The following is a 20,979-nucleotide window of genomic DNA, read 5'->3' as shown; positions in this document are numbered from 1 at the left end:
AATTTTTCCAGCTCTCAGCAAGCTGACTACAATGATGGTATTATGGGTTGGGTTAAACTGACTGGAACTGGTGAGTGAAATGGCTGCCCTTCTGTTATGAATAAATGCAACAATCACAAGCTAGGCAGATTAAAAAAAAAAAAAAAGAAAGAAAGAAAAAAGGACTTGTTCAGTATGTGAGCTCTGGATTTGAGCTGCTCACAGAGGAGTTGAAAGCATGGAGCTTTGGTGGGATTTCCCAGGGTATTGTTTAACCATGTGCACACAGAGCTCTGCAGTGAGCAAACAGCAGGTGAGAGAGAGAGACAGAACAGTAAAATTGGAAATATGGTCTAAGAGAATATATGCAAGAGAGAAGGCATTTGAGCAGCGTCATTAAAAACCAAAAGCAAGGAACAAAGAATCACCTGCTGTGTGCAGAGACACAGGGCTCTGGCCAGCCCACAGGAGTACATGGGACTGTATCAAAGAGCATGTCCTTGGCTGAAGTGCTCCAGCAGTTATATTTCATCAGAAAAAAATATTCGTGCTCCAGCACACTGCTGTGTATCCTCTCTGTGGTGCAGATGGGAGTCTGAAGCTACACTGATGCTGTGCCTGACAAACTCCATGCAATTTTATAATCAGTCAGGAGCAAAACCTAGACAGGAAACCTTTTGTGAAAAATGAAATCCTTTCATACCTAGACATATCTAGGGGTGATAATGTTCGGCAGGGAGAAATATCATTATTCAAGAGAATACCTTGCCATCTCTCCTGTATTTTCCCTGCTTTAGTGCAGGTGCTACAGCTTGCCAAGGACACACGACGCTCTCACAAGAACCGTGTTCTCAGGGGTAATCACCTGGATCCAGAGCAGCCCATACCCCTTGGACAGGGCCAGTTTGGAGCCAAATCCCAGTGTCTGCGTGGTGGGAGGCGGTGGGAGGCCCCGGGGAGGCAGGCAGGGCAATGAGCCGTGTGTCTGGAGCCGGTGTGTGTGGGAGCGGGAGGGAGCGGGTGCATTGCCCGGGGGACCGAGGAGGGCTCGGAGGCGAGGCTGCTGCTCGGTGCGGCCACAGTGGCTCCTTTGTTCCCCGCGCTGGGAGGAGCCGCTCGGTGCGGAGGATGCCCTGCGCAGGGAGGGCTGCCAGGTGCAGCCAGCGCCGACACGGGCCTTCAGTGAGGGACAGAGAGAAAAACGTCAGCTCTTTAGAAGCAAATTCACCGAGAAAATGTGCAAAAAGAGGCGCTGGCACCGTTTGGAAAACCAAGCCCAGGTTTCGCTTGATCTCAATAGTAGGAGAAAGCAGAAGGTGTTTATTCTTCATTCATACACGGAGGGTGGCTTGGCTGGGGGGAGGTAAAGCAGGCTCTGTGCGAGTTTATATAGGTTACTGTGCCAAGAAATTACGAGGTGTGGCAGGAGGGCCGTTTGGAGAGGTGTGTGGGTCCTGACCTTAATAAAGGCAGATGTTACTTGTGTGCCATGACAGGCAATTCCTCCATGCCCTTAATTTTGCAGCTCAGGGTACAATAAAGCTCAGATGGCCGCAGTATTGTCTTGGACTGCACAGCAAGGCAATTTTTGTTGCACAGTTATTCGGCAGAAATGGGTTAAAGCACTCCGTGCGTAGTAGACACCGGTCCTGACATTTGCACCCACCAAAGAAATAACCTCTTGTTCACACACTTCTTAAGTTTGATACAGGAAAACAACACCACAAGTATGGATTGTTCATGCAGGTCAAGGTCTGAACTGCAGGAAATAACACTGGATTTTGAAATTGCCACTGGTGATGCAGAGCAGCCATCCAAAACCACAAATGAGAATGGATTTCAAAGTTTTCTTGGCTGCAAACAGAATAAATAAATAGTGGACAGTGTGAGGAAGTGTTTGGTGTTGGACTGACTTTGGCCCTACTAATGTTTGCTTGATTGCTGCAGGCAGTTTGAAAATTGTATCCTAAGCACAGGGCAGATTGACAGGGAGAAGAAAGCCTCATTTCTTCCTATATAAATGTTACCAAGGTTGTATCAAGGACGCTGAGACTGTTGTTTGACTGTTAGAAAATATGCAAAGGGGTATTTCCCCTGTGAGTTTTATCCCTCCCTTTATTTGTTTCTACATGCCATTAGTGCCATGGCTGTATCAGGGTGTTGCAAATTCCTCCCCGTTTAACCACAGCCTGTGTTTCGAAGGCTGGTGCTCTGGGGCCAGTTTCTGATCTCTGGTGTGATGAAGGAAATTCGAGAAGGATTTACTGTACACCACCCAGGGTTTACTCCTGCACAAGCAAAAGGAAGAGTGGGAGGCAGATGGGCAGAGGCTGCCAAAGAAAGAGTTAAGGGGGAGCAACAGTTACAAAAAAAAAAAGCAACAAAACAAAGAGTAGGAATAAAACATACAGCAATACTACAGTTTATGCATAGTGTTTTGTTTAAGTCTCTTGATGATGTTTCGTGGTTGCTTCCTCCTGTTCTTATTTTTAAGTCTATTATCATAAGAGCAGGTCATGTAAGGTTTTCAGGTCTCTCTGATACAGGCGCCGCTTATAAAGTTGACTGAATATTCTGCCCTGTGCTTCTGTATATTTTGCTTCTCTGCACACACTTTGCTCTGAGAATAGTAGTTAAAATTCCAGTGGGCTGCCCTCCCATTAAAATACCTTTAATGTTTTATTGGGATACCTCCTACTTGAAATGGTTTAACACATAAAGGTGCTTTGCTCATTTGAGAAAAAAAAAAAAAAAAAAAGCTATACTGCTGATGCAGAGGCAAGATTGTTTGGGTGGCTCTCCTGTCGATTGCTCTTTATGCAAATGGAGCCTTGGGAACGGGCAGATTAACGTGTTTCAGGGCAGGAGGGAAATGCAAATGTTGAATCTACTTGCCTGGGAGTGCTCTGCTGCAAGAAGGGAAACAAGCTCTCCTGCACATTGCTGACTGCTCTCTTTCTGTCTGAAAGTTCAGTGAGTGTCCTGGAAAATAATTACTCATTTAAAGCAAGGAAAGTCCAGTGTGCCTGCTTCTGAGCACTCTGCTTTCTTTAGGAAGGGTTGAACCACTGCCTGGCTGAGGATGAAGAGTGGAAGAAAAATAAAACTGGAAAAGGTGGTGTCAACTGAAAAACAACAAAGAGAGCAGGTAAAATCTGAATGTAAAAAATAAAAAATTGTAAACCCATGCAGGTTAATTCTCTGGAATTACTAGCACAGGGTTTTCTATGACTGAAAACATGGATAGATGCTGGTTGAAAAGGGCATTTTCTAAGCCAGTCTAAGGAAAAAGAAATCTGCACTTTGAGAAAGGGAGAAGAAACTAAACCATCTAAGCTGAGAGCAGAGAAAAGCAGAATTCAGCTCCAAAGATTTTGATTAAAGCTTTTTCTGAGAATCAGCCTTGTCTGGGTTTTCTCAGCCCTTATTTAAACACACTTGGTTGCTGTCCACAGAAATCTTTTCTCTAAGTGTTCCTTTTGTTTTCTTTGTCTTGTTTTTTGTTTGTCTGTTTTGGTTTGATTTATTTTATTATTATTATTTATCAAAACCTATTTATCAATAGGCTTTGATAAATAATAAATGCAAAAAACCACTCTGTGCATTCAAACTGCTGTGTAGATGTAATTTTGCTGCCAGTGTGCAACTGCTGCCACAACCGTGGTGGGACATTTGGCTTCCTGCCCTGAGTCTGGTCTCCTCCAGCCTCTTGCCAGGACTTCAGACACAGAGCTGGGATTTTTTTGTGGGGCAGTGGGACATGTTTGTCCTCACCAGTGTCCTCCTCAAAAGGCAGCAGAACATGCTTCATTAATTGCTGAACATTTGATTCCCCCTTTGATTCTCAGAGGGAATCAAAGACCCTGGAACCCACCTGAAATCTCTGAAAGAACTGGAAGATTTTTGGGGATGGAATAGAGTTATCTCCAGCTCTGCTCCCTGCAGGACTCTCAGCAAAGGCCTGATTCAGCAGCAGAATTCACTCTCCAATAGTGTCTGTTTGTGCTCCTTGGAGATGCCTGCAAGGGGTTGACTGAGCAGACTCCTGCTTTTCATGCCAGCATTTCAGTACGACAAAAGAGGGAATGGCACCTGGGGGGGTCCGAGTATAATCCCAGCACATGGGTGTGTGTAGAAAGCCGTGTTGTAGCTACCAGTAACCATGGCACAGATTTTCTCCTTGCCACCCTTACACAGCATTTTCTTTGTCACTGAATTAGTTTCCAAACAACTCGCTGTTATCGCGGTTGTCAGTGCACCCACGGAGTGCAGCAGAAAATTATGGGAGGCTTAAAGGAAGGCTGAGACACCACAGGTATTGCAAGGAGCTAATGGGACTTTCTTCATTCCTTCAAAGAAAATCTTTTTACAGCCCCATTGAAATGGCTAAGCCCTTTTACTCAGCCTCTCTGCAAGGAGCAAGATGTTGACAACATCTCTTCAGAATGTATTATCCCAAACGATGCCTGTAAACCAGGCCTCTGCCACTGCTATTTTGACATCTCTGTGTAATAAGTATCATTCCAGCTATATAATTGAAATATTATTGCTGCTTCACTCAGTTAACAGCCTGCTGCAAAACTGAAGTAAACTTTCAAGCCCTGTGCTGTGGTACAGACCTACTATGCCTTTCTAATTTAATCAAAATATCTGGAAAACTGTCAGCATCCGAAGAACAAAATGCCATTTGCTATTGTGCAACAACTCTTACTGGAATCTCCTGGACTACTACTAAAAGAGAGCAGATATTCAGCTCTTCCATTTGTCCTCCCTCTCATCTGTCCAGAGGAGGACAGTCCATTTACTCCACTGATTGAATTAAGGACTGAAAATTCAATTTGAGAAGAAGAGCAGAGCTGAAGATTTATTTTGATATGCAAAAGTCTGGGGGTTTACATTTTGGTTTTGGTTTTGGTTTGTTTTTTTGTTTTTTTGGTTTTTTTCCATATGGATGAGGAGGGTACTCTGAGGGTGGCTACTTGGAGCTAGATCTGTCAGAATATGTACTGTCCATCATCCAGGCTGGAGAACTGATAAGGTGGACAGGGAATGTGAAGGCTTGAGTGTTGCAAAAGGGGGTGAAAGTAATTGTGCCAAGAATGAACAGGCCATCATTCCTAAGAAGCATAAAGAGGTTTCTACATTTTCTCCAAAGCACTACCCAGAAAAGTAAATGGAAAAATTAAGAGGGAAGGGAATACTCAGTGCCCATTTTCTACTTGAATTAAATTTTCATTCGCAAAAAATGGGAGAGGAGAAAAAATTTATGAAAGTATGACATAGCATGTTAGTTGCATCAGAAATAATGAGTGATCAGATCTGAGCTGTTGAGGAATGTTAAAGGCAAATGTTGTTAGCAAAGCACCAAAGAAAGTGTCTATAACCCATATTTTGGAGGCCTTGCTGAACAGTATTGCACAGGCTATTCAATACAACGTAATTTTCTCATTAGGGGAGTCTCAGGTGAAAGTATGAAAACATCCTGGAACTAAAATGAAAATATCCTTCCTTCTTTCCTTCCCAGCCTCCAGATTTCAAAGAGATCCATTTTTTTCATAATTAAGATCTGAAGACATCAAACCATGTCTGTAAGCTCATTGTAATCATATAATACTGAAAATAATTCTAAGCAAGCTGTAAAGAGGAAGAAGAGATGCAGGTACCTGAGACAGGTGGACACACCAGTCAGTCTGCTGTTTTGGTGGCATGGCTCAGGATTTCTCTGTTAGGAATTTACAAGCAAACTTGGCTGTCAATTTAAAACTAAACTGAATGAAGCTGCTGCATGTGAAAATGGCCAAAAAAGCATATTCTGAAAGGTGGGAATAAAAAACTACCATTAAAATTTTGAGGAATAATTTGCTTGGGATTTGTTGTCGTAGTTGTAGCTGATTTGTTTGGTTGGTTTTATACTAGTATTAAATAAGAAAGCATGAGCAACAATTTATTTTTATTCTACTCCTTAGAAGTCTGTTTGCCCTGGCAATCTTCTATTTACCTGAAAGCCCAGCCTGAGCAAGACTCTGCACAGAAGATGGTTACAAAAAGGACTCCAAAGGTGGCAGTATCCTTTAGGCAGCAGGGAGAAAAGGTAATGCTGACACCTTTTTTGCACCAGGCTCATATATCAGTGATCAGGGAAGCCTGGGACAGTGTTTCTTATTAGGTTTCTGTAATATGATGCACACGCAGATAAGTAAGCCACTCTTTTTTCCTTTTTTTTTTTTTTTTTGTGCCTACAGCTCTTCTGAGAAAAGGAGAGGGAAATCTAGGAGAGTCTGGTGGGATTTCTGTCCTTTTTTAGGGCCAGGGGCTAGGAATATCAGACTCTAATGGGAGCCAGTGACCAGGAGCAGTCAGAGGTACTTGTGTAAGCAGATGTCTCTGCCAAGATCTACTTACTGATAGAATTCAGCCTTCTGCATGTCTTGGAAACAAGGATTAGAGGATTAGGGACATGATGCTGGAGGCAAGCGTGGAGTTCAGATAGAGATGTGTAGATTTTCTGAAGGAAAGGGAAGAGCAGCTCCATAGGCTGCTCAAAATTTGCTCCCCAAAAAGCCACCTAGAGCATGAACTGTTTAATGAGGAGGGTGACCAGCCAAAAAAGAAGAATTTACCGTTTAATGGTCTTGAAATTTCAAGATCAAGATTGATCTTGAAACGCAGACAATCACTAAAACAGACAAAAAAAGGAGTTGGTGATGGAGGAGGGAAGACAGGATGCTGTTGAAGACGTAATTCCCATCCAAGATCCAACATTATGCTGAATTTGTGAAGAGAAAATATCACTGACAAATGACATGAGTGCTCAGCAATCTCAGTGACAAAGGACAGCTTGACTGAGAAAAAGGGAGATTTCTGTGGGGTTATAGGGAGCTGCAGCCCCCAACATAAAAGCCAGAGGAGCAGTAAAATCTGAGATGGTCTTTGAACTAGAGGGTTCAGAGGAGGACCATAAAGATGATCAGGAGGCTCTGATCTGAAGACAACCTGAGAGACATGGGGTTCTTCATCCCGGAGTAAAAAGGCTCCTGTTAGCTCTTGCAGCAGCTTTCCAGCACTTAAAGGGGCCTAAAAGAAATCTGGGGACAGAACTGTTCAAGCTGAGGTTGGACAGGGTTTTGAGCAACATGGTCTAATGGAAGAGGGCCCTGTGCATGGCAGCAGGGTTGCAATTAGATGATATTTATGGTCCATTCCAACTCAAACCATTCTATGAAGATGAAATTTTAGAGGTGAAAACATAAGCAAAAATCTCAGCCAATGGAACATGAGAATTTTCACAGCCTTCTTCTTCACCTGGGCCACTTCAATGGTTCAGATGTTCATGGCTGACCCAAAAGAGGAAAGAATTTTCCCTATTGAAACAGGGAAGAGTGAGTGTGTGTGTTTATTTGTGTACATAAGAATTTTCATGCATAGAAACTCTTCTTGGGTTGAGAATTTTGGTGCCTCAATAATGGGATCATATCCTGGAGACAATGAAAGAGGCAGCATGGTTTGATAAAGCTTGTGATGTGGTGTGATGTGGTGTGCAGGTTTCAGGTGTGGGCGCTGGGCGGGTGAGAGGATCCCTGCTGACCAGGAGATGTTGTAACAATGAAGAGCTGGTAGAATTCAAGAGCTCTGTATTTTGTGACGTGCTGAGCATCATTCTTGTGCTATATACACAGCAGTGCTCTCTGCTGTCCTCCTTCCTGGAACACTCTACCATGGGAAGTCAGCAAGCACTATGGCTTTTAGTTCTGTAGATTAAAAGTCCATCTGTTATTGCAGTTTAGGGATCACTTTCATTTTGGGTCTTCTCTGAACGCTGTTCCACGGATGTGATCACTTCTTAAAATTGTGGGCTCTTATCCTTTTGTAAGAGAAGCAACTCTCCTCTCCTTTGACATACTCCTGCTGCCTTAGGGGGTTCTGTTGGTGCTGCCCAAAAATGCTATTGCTGCCCAGAAATGTGCTTGAAAACATCTAGAAGATTTTCTCACTCATAAATAACAGGTTTGTTAGGGTAACTTCTTCCTTACGCCACTAAAACACAAGCTTGAAGTGTTCAGTCCTAACAACACTGATGTCAAATTTGTGTTCAATTACATGTGAGTCTCCGCTGACTCTTCTTCATTTCCACCTTTCCTCTGCTATCCCAGGGAACAAGAGAATGAGAAAGAAGTGGAGTAACTTGGGTAAGGCAAAACCAAGGGTAATGCAAAACCTTTGTACATTTACTTGGCTTCTGCCAGCTGTGTCCCTGTTCCTCAGATCTAGCTCTGCCTCCCTGCATTATGTTAAAAAAGGGTTAAAAACTGCTTCTGTTCTGGAGTCACTGTTTAGGGCATCCCAGGAATGCTGGATCTCATTTATATTTGTACCACACCTGGCCTCAATTCGGTCATGGTCTGGTTAAAGCTGTAGATGGTACACGATAGACGCAGCTGCTGGGGCGTGATACCCACACAGCGTGTTCCTGTCCTTGGAGACAGCGTGGAAATGAAGGAAGTTATCCCTTCCCATAGTGCACCATCATGTTTCCCTGATGTCAAATATTTCCATTTGGAAAATGCCACCTTGCAATTGAAATGAGACCTTAATTTAGAAAAATACTGGTTTGCAAGTTAGCCGTGGGCAACCACGGGGCAAAAGTAGCTGTGAAAGTGGTACCACTTTCTATTTGACTGCAGATCCTGTGTATGTGCTGGAGCTCTGCTCCCAGGAGGCCCCACACCCACCACCCTTGATTATTTTGGGATGTGGTGAGGGAAGGCTGAAGGCTGGTGAGAGCTCACTGAACACACAGGGACTCTCTCCTCCCTCCAGCTGGTGCCTGGCATTGCATTCCCACAACAAAATTTTTAATTAGAAACCTTTTGCCTCAGGAGTCAGTACATCATGTAGAGCTAAACTTCCTGGCCTCAGTGAAGTTTCACTTTCTTCCATAATTATTTGTTATTTTCTTTCTGCAAGCAGGTGCTAGAAACACTCCCTTCTCATGTGTCCAAATTGTGCCTCATCAGCATGGGTGAGTGAGATGCCTGTAAGGCACTGCCCAGTGCTCTGCTGCCTTTTACAGTGGTAGCTGGACTGGTGAAACTTGTGGGAGTGTAGGGGAGGCTTTCTGTACCTGCCATTGTACGATACAGAACATTCTTCTTAGATTAAACATTTACTGGAGAAAAGTTGTTCTACTGTTGCAGGAACCAATACACCTGCTTCACTTAGCAAAGTGCAGCCTGGACAGGCCCTGCCAAATGCCATTCCTTGTCAGGAACCAGGAGCCACACAAGTGTGGTGAAGCCCTTGGAAATCTGCACACGAGCACACCTCCACAGCTCTTCCACAGGGATTTGATCTGGTTTTTGCTGTTGGCTTTACTGCAGTGGCAAAGTGCAGGGATTCCTCTGGCATGAAGATCTAATTAGACAGAAATGTAGAAAAATCATGAACAAAACCTTTTTTGTTATCTGACAATCCAAAGTGTGCTGTACAATTAAGAGATATTTAGAAAGTCCTAGATGGAAAGGATGAAGGATGGAAATGATGAAGGGTGGAGATCACTGTCACATTTGCCATCTGTATTTCAGGCCACACCACATGGGAAAAAATCTAGGAAAAAATTCTGGACTTTGAATATTTAATTTCTTTGCTTTAGCTAGGAAATTTTCAGGTATCAGCTTTTCACATATGCAAAAACAATGATACACACTGATATTTGAACCTTATGCTACTTGTTGCTTTTTTTTTAAACCCAGTGCTCATGAGGACTAACTGCAACTCATATTGGACTATTAACTCATAAATAAGTAGAGTTGCACATTTGAGTATTACCAGGCATTGCCATTCACACAAAAACTGCAGCTGATTGAGAGCTCTCCTTTCCCAAACAATAAAACTACTTTGTATAATAAAGCAGGAAAAAATTTCTTTTTTTTTCTTTTGTTAAAACTCCAAAAGAGGAAATTAGAGACTTTGACATCACCTCATTTATAGACATACAGAGGTTTCTGGCAGTTTAGTAACTGATGTAATGTTTATTCTTTCAATAAACTATTTTTAAATTGGCTGTTAGGCCATACTTGTAATTCACGTGAATACCAGGAAAACCAGCACGGCTGCAGCGCCTCTGTGGTGCCACGAGGTACTGAACTGTGCTTACAGCTGTGCACAGCTCACACGAGTGCTTCACACTGTGCTTGTGCACTGAGCAACACAGGCAGGAGAAGCGACATGACAACTTTCAGATCACTGCAGGGCTTAAACTTGGAGCGATCGGCAGCTTTACCTGCTGAAACCTGTGAATGCTGGTTATGTACTCCTGAGAGGTACCAGAGCAGCCTCCCTGGATCGCTGTGCTGATGGCAATGGCTCACTCTGCCACTGTTCTGAGCACAGACCTGTTGTTCTGCTTTCCAAGGCCTTCTCACAGCTTCAGCTGTTTGTACATTGTAAAGCTGGAAGAGCTAAACCAGGCAGGTTCTCAGCAAGGCACACTAATACTAAATAGAAGTGACATTTTTTTACCAGAAAATAAATTGTTCTTCAGGAGAACTCCAAGTATTTTGGAAAATATGTGAATATTTTCCTCCAGAATAGTCCACCCACTCAGAGAAATCCTTGTCTCTGTGCTGTTGTTTTCAGCTGATGCTCCCACTTCTCTTCTAAACATCTCTGGTCACTCCTTGCCATCCAAGGGAATGTTTGTGACCCAGCAGTTCCTCATGCCCCAGTTCCCACAGCACAGTGGTGGTGCCAAGATCCAGCTGCAACAGGAGTGTGCCCTATCTGCAGGCTTTTTCCCTGCAGGTTTATTTTCATGTGTTGGGGTAAGCCCTGTTTTTCCTCTGCAGAAGAGAAGAACCTGTGTGTGGGCTGCTGCATGTGTCACAGCAGAGCAGCTGGCAGGTGGTAACTTGTTTATCTGCAAGAAAGAGAGCTGCTCCTGAGCTTTCCCTGCTACCCCAGCTGCTCCTGAGCTGGGGTTTGCCTGCAGAAACAGGGTGAGAGTCAGAACTGAGAGAACTGGAGGCTGTCAGGGAAGAGAAGGGGAGTGGGCAAGGGTGAATGAGGGCTGTGGTTGTGCACTCAGGACATGCAGGGCTGTGAGGATTTGTGGGACAGATAAAGGGGGGGTGGGGGTGGAAAAGTTATGTATTGATTTGGGTAAACCAGTCTGGAGAGACTAAAGGGGAACAGAGGACAGGCAGACTCACTATTCTACAAAATAATTTCCAGCCCTGCCCTGAACTGCTCCTACATCTCCTCTGTGCTTGGAAGAAACCTCGAACCACACCATGACTGCTTCCCAGTCTCTTGCACCCATCCCTATAGCTGTGTGGTCACCACTGCCAGGCAAGGGGAGACTACAGAAGTCACCATGGCCCTTGGGCTGCCCCTCTTGCCTGTTTCACACTCAAATGTGGAGATGAGCTGGTGCCTTCATGTTCTCCTGGGGATGGACACATGCTTCTACTCCAGCTTTGGCAGCCCATTGCAGTGGGAGCTTCCCAGCGTACAAGATTTATCCTTGCCACCCCCTGCCCTGTTTGTTTGGAGTCAGGAATAAGATCTCAACTGTATTTCTGAGGCCTTTATCAGAGAATAATGTTTTTCTCACTGCTGGCAGGGCTGGAAAATTATAGTTGCCACTGTAGTCAGGAGGGGTTTGGAGATACTCAGAGCCGCTCTAGATGGACCCAGAGGTGTGGGATGCCTAACTGGGGAGTCTGAAAGTCAGACATCTGAAATCGAGCTGGTCACCCTAGTCACTTATTTATACATAAGATAAAGCTCTCATTTCACATGTTTTCCTCTGGCACAGAAGACCCAGGTGGTTCAGCTGTTAAGTGATTTATACTGCAGCCACCAGTGAGTCAAAGTCTTCCAGAGATGATGAGTTTGGCAAAATTTACTTTTGATCTTTCGTCAGACTGATAAACTGCCTTTGCAGGGAAGGCTGACCTCAGGAGTGCTCAGGAGTGCATGGCATTAAAATCCTTCTGCTATTTATTGCCCTGCTGACTGATGGCAGAGAAAACACATGGTGATTTCTGCTTTGGTTTCCTCAGTTGCACAACACCCTACTAGTTCTTTAGGATTACAGTAGCTGAGTTCTTTGATGTTGCAACTTGAGGCTATTGTAGGTTTGGTTTACTCTATGGTTTTAACTCTTCTGGAAGGCTCCATGCAGATTACAAGAGCAGGATTACTTCAGGAACCCTTCTTCTGATGAGAAAATGCGCTCAGCAGGCCCTGCCTCTTCAGGCAGAAGACAATAGGTTTGCTCGGCAGTATCTGAATGTTTATCAGGTATTCTAAATTCATTAAATGAAATGGAATGGGGCTTTTAGCAGTATTATTAGCAAGATGACTATAATTTAAGAGAGTAGGAGAGTGCTTCATTTCCTACCTTTAGTAATAAACTGAAAATAAAACGTAAATGTCAAGTGGTAATGTAGCAGTGTGCTTAGCAACCAGATGATCAAATGTTAGGAAAATGCCAACAGCAGTAAGTCAGAGCTGCCTGCTTGTGTATTTGTGTGCAAGTAAATAATCTTCCCTCAGCTAGGGCCTAAGTGTTGGGAAAGGTTATTTTGCTCCCATGTTTGTTACCAGTCCTTACTCATAAGAATTTTTGTTGATTTTTTTTTCCTGTTTAATCAGTCTCCCTAGGGCATTACACAATTTTTGTTGCTTTTCACGGAACTATCTGTATTTTATCAACATCTTTTTGAAAATAAGCTACCAGTTCTTACTGTGGCATCTGCTCTCATGTGAACAGTAATTATTACTCCTCTCCCTGGAACAGCCACATTTTATAAAGCAAAGAGATTTTTTTTTTATTTCCTTCCAGCCATTTCAAGCAGCCTGCAAACACCAAAGGACTGAGCTACCCTGCCAGAAAGCTCTTCCTGTGGCATCACGTGTAAGTTTTATCCATTAACGTACAGCTAGATGTGGTGCTAGGAAGCCATAAACATCTATGGGCATCACAAGTGAAAAAGGGCCCCAAATTGTTTCCCAGACAGCATAGAGATTTCTGGAAAACCTACTCCAAATGTAACCCAGGTAGAGTGCCTGCTGCTGCACTGCTTCCCAGTGTAACCCTTACTGCTTTGAAGGGTGGATAGGCTGAAAGACAGGGTAAATATGCTGCCCTGTTTAGGTCTTTGTAACTTTTGGATGGATTAAACCATGCTCAGCACGTTCTGCCTCGCCCTGCCCCTCCTCCTGTATTGACTTCCTTCATGTGGGGTAGGAGAGCTTTTGTTCACCTGGGAGCCATAACCCTGGCCCCCCCTGCCCTGCCTGCCTTGGAGCTCAGCCCATGCACTGCCTGCCTCCTTCCTGCTTCAGCCCTCTTCCTCCCAAGAAAGGCCAGGTGTATCAGCACTCTTTCATGCTGTTCTGCATCACCAAAATAAAAGCCAGCGGTCTCACTGACTTCACTGAGCACACGAATTCCTGTTATTTTGGGGGGGGGGCTATTTTATTTCTTTTATTTAGAAGGAGATACATGATTGACTACGGTGTCCTCTGTGCTATCTTTACATCCAGTTGGTTTCAAGTGAAGGTTTGTGTCATGAAAGTACAGGTATCGTCTGTCAACCCAAAAGGAAGCCTGAAACCATGAGTACCAAACATTTTTTCAGTCTTTCATCTCCCCTGCGCCTGTGATGAGGGCTGGATTTTTTGGTAATGACTAGATCTAGGCAGGAGTTTGATTATTCCTCTTATGAGAAATTCCCAGGGTTCCCAAACATGCTATTTGTTACTAAATTGTCTAGAATAAAAGAAAAAATATTTTTTCTGTGAAAGAAATTGAAAGAAACCAAAAAGGAAACAAAAATGAAACTGTTCTGATTTTAATGGTTGTCTTGAAAGTTTTGAATATACAAATTTTAAAAGCCTGGAAAAGTTTTACAAATCCTTTTGTAAATGCAAGAGCATATTCTAAAAAAACAAAAGGAGCAGATGCTACTTCTAAAGACAGTGTTTACATTCCAACTTTCTCTCAAAACAAAGCTGGCTTTCCTTTTAAAGAGCATTTCCCTAAGAAAAATCTCTTGCAAAGTAAGAAGTTGATGCTTGGTAACTCACTTTTTCCATCTGTGTTTTGGTTTGCTTAGCTCCCCTAAAGCACTCTTGAGGTGTAAAATCAGCTGGAAATATCTTGCACATGGACTACTATGTGGCATACCTGGACTTACTTTTCTGAGTGCCGTGAAGCCACAAGTAGGGATTTTGTAAATAGATTTTTTTGGTAGTTGAAGGCTGCTGGCACAGGTGGCTGCAGGCTGTGGAAATGCTGCACTTGTGGCATGGGCAGCAACAGCCCTCTTGGCATGATCCTCAGTGGAGACAGTTTTGGCTTGCTTGCTAGAAACCAGAGAGGGAGTGGTTTTTAATGAATGTAAATACTAAAAATATCAGACCTTTAGAGAAAAAGTAGTCTATGATATGTAATTGTCTTTTTCCATGGAGTTAATGAAGGGAGAATAACTGTGGCCACCTGTATTAGGTTGCAATGCAAGATGTAACCAAAAGTATGTATTCTATTATCATCTGTTAAAACCAGGCAGGGCTGTGTTCTTAATCTCTTCCATGACCCATCCCTCATAACACCAGGGGTATCTTCTGTTAATGGGCCAGCTCTTAAAACCAGTGCTCTTTATCTCTTCCAGGACCCATTCCCCCTCCAGGGGATCTCTTCTGTTAATGGGCCATTGAGTCTCACTGCATGACTGATAAAATTACATCATCCCATTGGGAGATGCTCCACCCAGGGGGAGGAGCCAAGCATTCCTACCTGGATATAATCTGAGGCTTAGAACACCACAGTCAGCCTTTCTCCACTGGATTCCCAGAGGGAGACTGGACCTATTTACAGCACCACTGGACCTCCAGAGGAAAACTACACCCTTCTACAGGATCATTGCTTCAACAGAACCACATCTGTCACTGCAGGAGCACTGCAGCCACCATTTAATTGACTGCTACCAACACTCTGACCAACAGGGTGTCAAATTATATTCTGATACTGTCAGTGGGTTTATTTTTTTAGGGTTTTTTTATTATTTTTTTTGTTTGCTTTGGTTTTCTTTTTTCATAGTACTACATTTTAATTTTAATTTCCTTAGTGAAAAACTGTTATTCTTATTCCCATATCCTTGCATAAGAGCACCTTGATTTCAAGATTATAATATTTTGGGGTGGGGGTGGTGGGGTGGTGGTTTAGATTCTTATTTATTTCAAAGGAAGTTTCTGCCTTCCTTAGCAGACACGTGTCTTTTCAAACCAAGACACCACCTTATTCTGCTGTTACTATTGTTTAATAGCATATCACCAGCAGCAGCAGACTGTGGTGAAATGCTCATTTCCTGCATTGACTTCCATTTAAATATTTTGTATCCAGATAATGACCAGTTCTAGTTACAGTGATCTGAATATTGCAAATATAGCTAACTAGCTGAATGATGAACTATTTGATGAAAAGATCTGCTGGCAGCACATAGATCTCTCAAGTTCAACTACAAATCATCATTGGGATATCCTTTGGGGTATCCTGCTGGTGACCAGAGCAGTGTACACACAGTTCTGTGTGAAGCTGAGGTGTTCTGCTGCCCCAGGTTAAGTGAATTTTTGGCCCTGTCATTGTGGGTCCAATCTGGTCAGAGCTATAACGAAGCAATTCCCTCACCTGCACAAGCCTGCCCTGGGCACAGGACTGGCTGCACAGCCCAGGTGGGGTTATTCTGTGTCATTCATGTGTTAACTACCAGGGGGCACAGATCATGGCACAGTCTCCAATTTGTTTGGAGAACTTGGATTCAGGGAGGAAAAGTGAGCTGAAGAGAAAGCTTGGAAACTTTGTCCAGACACTGCAGCTGGGAGGAGGTTAAAGCATCAAAATATCTGGACCACTGATAAAGGAGAAATTCCTGGGAACCTGAATATCACTGCTTTCTGCAACATTGTGAGTTATTTTTGCTGGCATTTTTGCTGTTAATGCAACTTGTGCTCAATTAATAGTTAATTAATGTGAGTAAAACTGCAGTAGGGAAAAATATAATAATGAATCTGCTTGCTCTTTCCACTCCCAACAAAAAAATAATGCAAGCCATTAGTTTCTCCTTGATGATTTGAAAGCCTAAATAGTGCATTTGTATATCCTTTGTGTGCTTGTGTGTATTAAATTACAAAATTTGTATACAAGGTGGGTGTTGATGAAATAGAATTTTAAGGATTCATGACTAATTTTATATTTTTTCCCCAAATATCTGTGGCTTTGATTATTTTCCTTTTGGATGTAGGAAAACATTTTTTAGGAATTAGGATCAGCATCAGAGTCTGGGGAACTTTTCTTAACATACTTGCCAGCTCACATTTCACAGCTCTGGTTTTTTGTGTATTTGTTTGGGTTTTTTCAGAAGATTTAAGGTGAATACTGCTGATACTGACTTCTGAGTGGCAATGAACGAGTTCATTGCAGATTTTTTCTCTCATTAATTTTAGCCAGTGATATTTTTGCCAAGATCTCTCTTCACTGCTCTCTAAATTGCAATTACTCTTCCGAATGGGAATAAATGTTGCCTATACAAATTCTCCTGTACGGTTTTATGTAGACTTAATTTAACATATTGATCTCATCTCACTTGAGGCTAGAAGTAGAGCATCTCTCATGTTCTCACATTTTAAAATTAGTTCTGCCAGATTCGCTGTGATTAATTTTTCAAGAGAATTTAACTTTCAGAAATAAGGGAACTATCAGAGGGTTCGCCTTAATGAAGCTGTTTCCATTCTGCTCTTCCATGACTGATAGGTTTTATCTTAACTACTAAAACAAAAATGTTGTGATGAAAAAAGAACTTTAGAGAGAAATAATCTCTTAAGATATTCAGTGCACCAGAATTAGCTCTCTTCTCTGGGAGGCTGAACATGTGAGTATATACATATCATAACTTTTCAGAGGGCTTTTTGTCTTACCGCTATGTTTTGCACAGAACACTTAAACCATCATTTAATCGGCTTGATATACTTTCTTAAGAAGATTAATAGATTCACAAAGTTCCTAAGAGGATTTAGATACATTACTAATCACAGAGCTAGGAGACTGGCAGTAGTTAGTTTTAAAAAACCCAATTAAGCTATTTGATGAGACTGCAAGCACAGTTCTGTAGAGTTCACTATTTTTGTGTGTGTCTGCTCTTCACAGAGGTTTTCACAGAAAACATTTTCTGTGTGCCTTGTACATGGGCTGCATCTAGGATGTGAAGTCCAAAGTCTGCCCCTCTGGAGTTTTTAATGGGATGGGGTACATATGGTGAGTGCTGTCCATCCAGGACCAGTGATGGGCAATTCACAGTAAGGGCCCACAGTGAGTTACAGATTTGTTTTTTTCAATCTGTGTGGTCAGCTTTTCTGGGGGAGGAAAAAATAACATCAAATAGAAAAGCTGTACAGTTATATGTAAAAAAATGTTGCTCTCTTCTGTTGGTTCCTTTGGTTGGACTGGTGCATCCAGCCAGTCTAGACTGCAACAGTAATGGACTCCTCTGCTGGCACACACCTCAAAGGCAGACAGGCTCACAGAGAAGAAAGAGAGGTTTCAGGATTAGAGCTGAAGGCATTTCTAGAGCCAATGGCTTAAAAAGAAGTGGATTCTTCTACAGAAGATGAAATGTTTATCTAACTGCAAAAAGCTTTTGCATTCACCTACTCTGATCTTTCAGTTACCATCAACTCTGGACCTTCCTTAACTCCCATTTTAGTCAACATATTGCAGCTCAGTATTTTTTAGAAAACTTTAAATTACAGAAAAGCTACTGGAAAATCTGACAGCCTACTTCAGTATTTGACAGCACATAAAATTAAAACTTTTTATACTTGTATTTTTTCCACCCTTGTGTTCCTGCCTGTTACACAGAATGGCTGTGTACCTCTTGTTCTGTATGGTTGGTATTCACAGTTAAATATACATCATAGAGATGTAGTGAGCTGGGACTTGATAAAGATGCAAAACACTGGATATGGATATCTGTGTTTAAAGTATATTTTCCAGTTCTTTGGTTGTGTCAACCTCTATCAGCCTCTACCACACTTGCAGGCATTAGCACTCACAACCCATTAAAAACACAGAGGCAAAATGCCATCTTTGAAACTGCCCCATACTCCCATTGTTCACTGTGGGATTGTGCTTTCTCTTTCAGCTGGTTTCATCAGGACCCAGCTCATCTGATCATCCCCAGTGATACCCAGTTCCTTATCAGAGCTGCTCTTTCCTGGAAGAGAGGCTTTCAGGCTAGGAGTCTGGCATGCATGCTTTGTTTCTAGATGTTACAAGTTATATTATCTTAATATTTGTATTTTATCCTCTCTACCCTTCTGCCCTGTCACCCAATTGCTCCCTTTCTCTGTTCTTAGGTCACTTGCATACCTGGTACTCAGTATCAGTTTTTATACCTCCATTTCACCATTGAAAATTTTGCAGATTTAATGTCTCCATGAACCTGTTAGAAATCCACCCCTTCAATTATGGTATCTTGTTTATAGAACCTGTGCTTGTAATTTTCAACCTGGTATTCAGTGTTGACTCTTTTTTCCTCCAGTTCTTTTACTATATTAAAATACCTGATATATACCTGAAGTTAATATATCAGTGCTATTAATTTAACAACCAAACTTGTAATATACCAAAAAGATCATCAAATTTATTTGGTAAAATTGATTTTCCCTAAATCTCTATTACTGGCATTACCTATCTCTTATATCCTAATAACTGTCTCTCCTGTTAGGTTATCAGTTATATTGTCTTGGATTGTTGCCCAACTGATGCAGTAATTTATTTATTTTAACTTTCTTTGGTAAGTCTTGGCACAATATTAGGACTCTTTCCAAACTTTCTGACTTCTCTAATATTCAGTGAGCTATTGATAACTGACATATTGACTGATTTGTACAATTCCTTTACTGATACTTTTTAATACTAGGTTATATTACTTCAGGATCAATTTTAAAAAAAAATACTTAGTTTTGTTTACACTTCATTTAGGTTTTGTTTAGAAGGATATTTATTATCCTTCTCAGTTACAGATGAAATAAAAAGATTCTTACTAGCCTCTGGTTTAATAGTACCATCTTGCTTATTCTTTATTTTTTTTTTTAATTGAAACTCAGCAAGGAGCTTTTGTACTCTTAACTTCCTAAATAAAAGATACAAAACTATTTTAAACCCAAGTTAAGAAATGGAGTCGTAAATTGAAGTTATCTGGCTAGAAGACAGAAACAGACTATTTGTATAAACCCATAGAGGGATAATGAGTGTCCAAAAGTCCTGTACTTTCAAAGTAATTTAGTAGAAATCTGCTTGTATATCCTTAAAAAGAGACTTAAACGTAGCCTTTTATGTCAGAAAGATCCTCATCGTGTTGGTGGAAATACAAGACAACCCACTTGCTTCACAACAAATGTGGATTAAGGCAAAGAGGTTCTTTGCTGTGAGATACCATTCCCAATGAGAGAGAGAGAGAGAGAGAAAAGTAGCAGCAGGAGGCAAGGGTGGAAGAGTTTGCACTTGAGTTTATAAACTTTAGTGTTTTCTGCCTGTAAGGGAAAGGACTCCTGGAGAAGTCAGAATCCTGATGGGCAGGAATGAGAGGTGATCAGGAAATACTCCAACCTCATGGTTGGCTTCCCACTGAGGGGAGGTGACTTGAGCAACCAGGTTTGAAAGGGAAGGTGAATAATGGTATTGCAAGTACCAAGAAGCCCTCAGGGTGCATTGCAGCCTGCAGTTCTTTGGATCAGCGGGGTAGGAACTGTGCTACTGCCACGTATCCATTGTGATAAACACACAAAAATGAAATCATGCAGCACCTGCAGGGGAGTAATGTCACTCTGCAGGTGTCTTTCTCAAGCCCTTGGATATGCTTCTTGCAGGTCAAGTGTACAATTTAGAGGGATAAATAGAAGGTGAGGAAGAGAGAGAGAGAGGATCATTTTATGGCTTGTTGTCTTCCTCATGGCATCTTCCTCACTTAGGCAACAAAACAGAGAACATTTGTGTTTTCTACCCTGGATCAGCATACTAGAGGAATACTGCTCTGCAGCCTAAGATAAATTTGGTTTTGTAATAAAAATGGTTTTACAAAGACATTTAGAAAACAAGAAATTAGACTTCTGGAAACCAGCCCTTTTCTGTTCTTGCCCCAGCTAATTCAAACATATGGACCAATTCCAACCTTGCCTGACAGAAAGATCCAAGGAATTAGGCTCCTGCTGCCTTTGTCAAAAGGGTTGCTGTGAGGAGCCATCCCAGGTCTGATGGAGGCTGCAGCATAGGCACAGTCCTTGTTAGCCATCAGAGAGTCCACATTGTTGTTTACCTTCAGCATGGGAAGCACAGTACATTGGGTTCCCATGTAGCTCACAGAACTGCTGCCTCTTGCTCTGGTTGTTTATTCCACATCCTATGATTCTTAATCTAAAATGTTAATGATGGAACAATTTCCTGTTTGTTCCTTAATTTACATCATTACCTGGACCTGAACACAAAGCTGCACTGACCCTTTTCCATTAAGGCAGAAATTTTATTGATAAATACTTATGAAAGGGTGTAGTAAAGGTCTGTAAACATTTTTGGTGCTTGTTGATGTTCATTCTACAGCACAAACTGAAATGCTCATGGGGATGTGGGCTGGTCACTCATCTGCTCCATTGATAACCCTTTTTAGGATGAAGTGTGGGAGAGTTGTTTTTACTGAGCAAAAGCTGATCTACCATCTGCAACATTTTAGAAAAGATGCTGTTACAAATGGTTTACAGTTCCTTTTTTAGTATTCATTAGCATCCCTGAAAAGGAAAGGGAGTTCAGATCACAGGAATCACAGGAGTCCCAAACACCCTCATGAAGACAAACTGATCTGTTTTCTAGGGCAAATGCTTACCTAGGTTTAATTCTTCAATTACATTGAAACTCTGATTTGTAATACATCATAATGGAACAGT

At 42.1% G+C, this 20,979-nt stretch overlaps 1 long non-coding RNA gene across 1 annotated transcript; it reads left to right on the top strand.

Annotated features, from left to right (window-relative positions):
• The first annotated feature begins 1,093 nt into the window (after positions 1–1,093).
• Positions 1,094–19,095, top strand: LOC111927117 (uncharacterized). Its single transcript, XR_002863386.2, has 4 exons — positions 1,094–1,295; positions 3,034–3,127; positions 12,827–12,898; positions 14,658–19,095. It is a non-coding gene; the product is annotated as an uncharacterized LOC111927117 (long non-coding RNA).
• Positions 19,096–20,979: the final 1,884 nt, after the last annotated feature.

This window comes from Cyanistes caeruleus, chromosome 2, assembly GCF_971803275.1.
Source record: "Cyanistes caeruleus chromosome 2, bCyaCae1.hap1.1, whole genome shotgun sequence".
Lineage (NCBI taxonomy): Eukaryota > Metazoa > Chordata > Aves > Passeriformes > Paridae > Cyanistes > Cyanistes caeruleus.
This window is presented reverse-complemented; position numbering and strand designations above follow the sequence as displayed.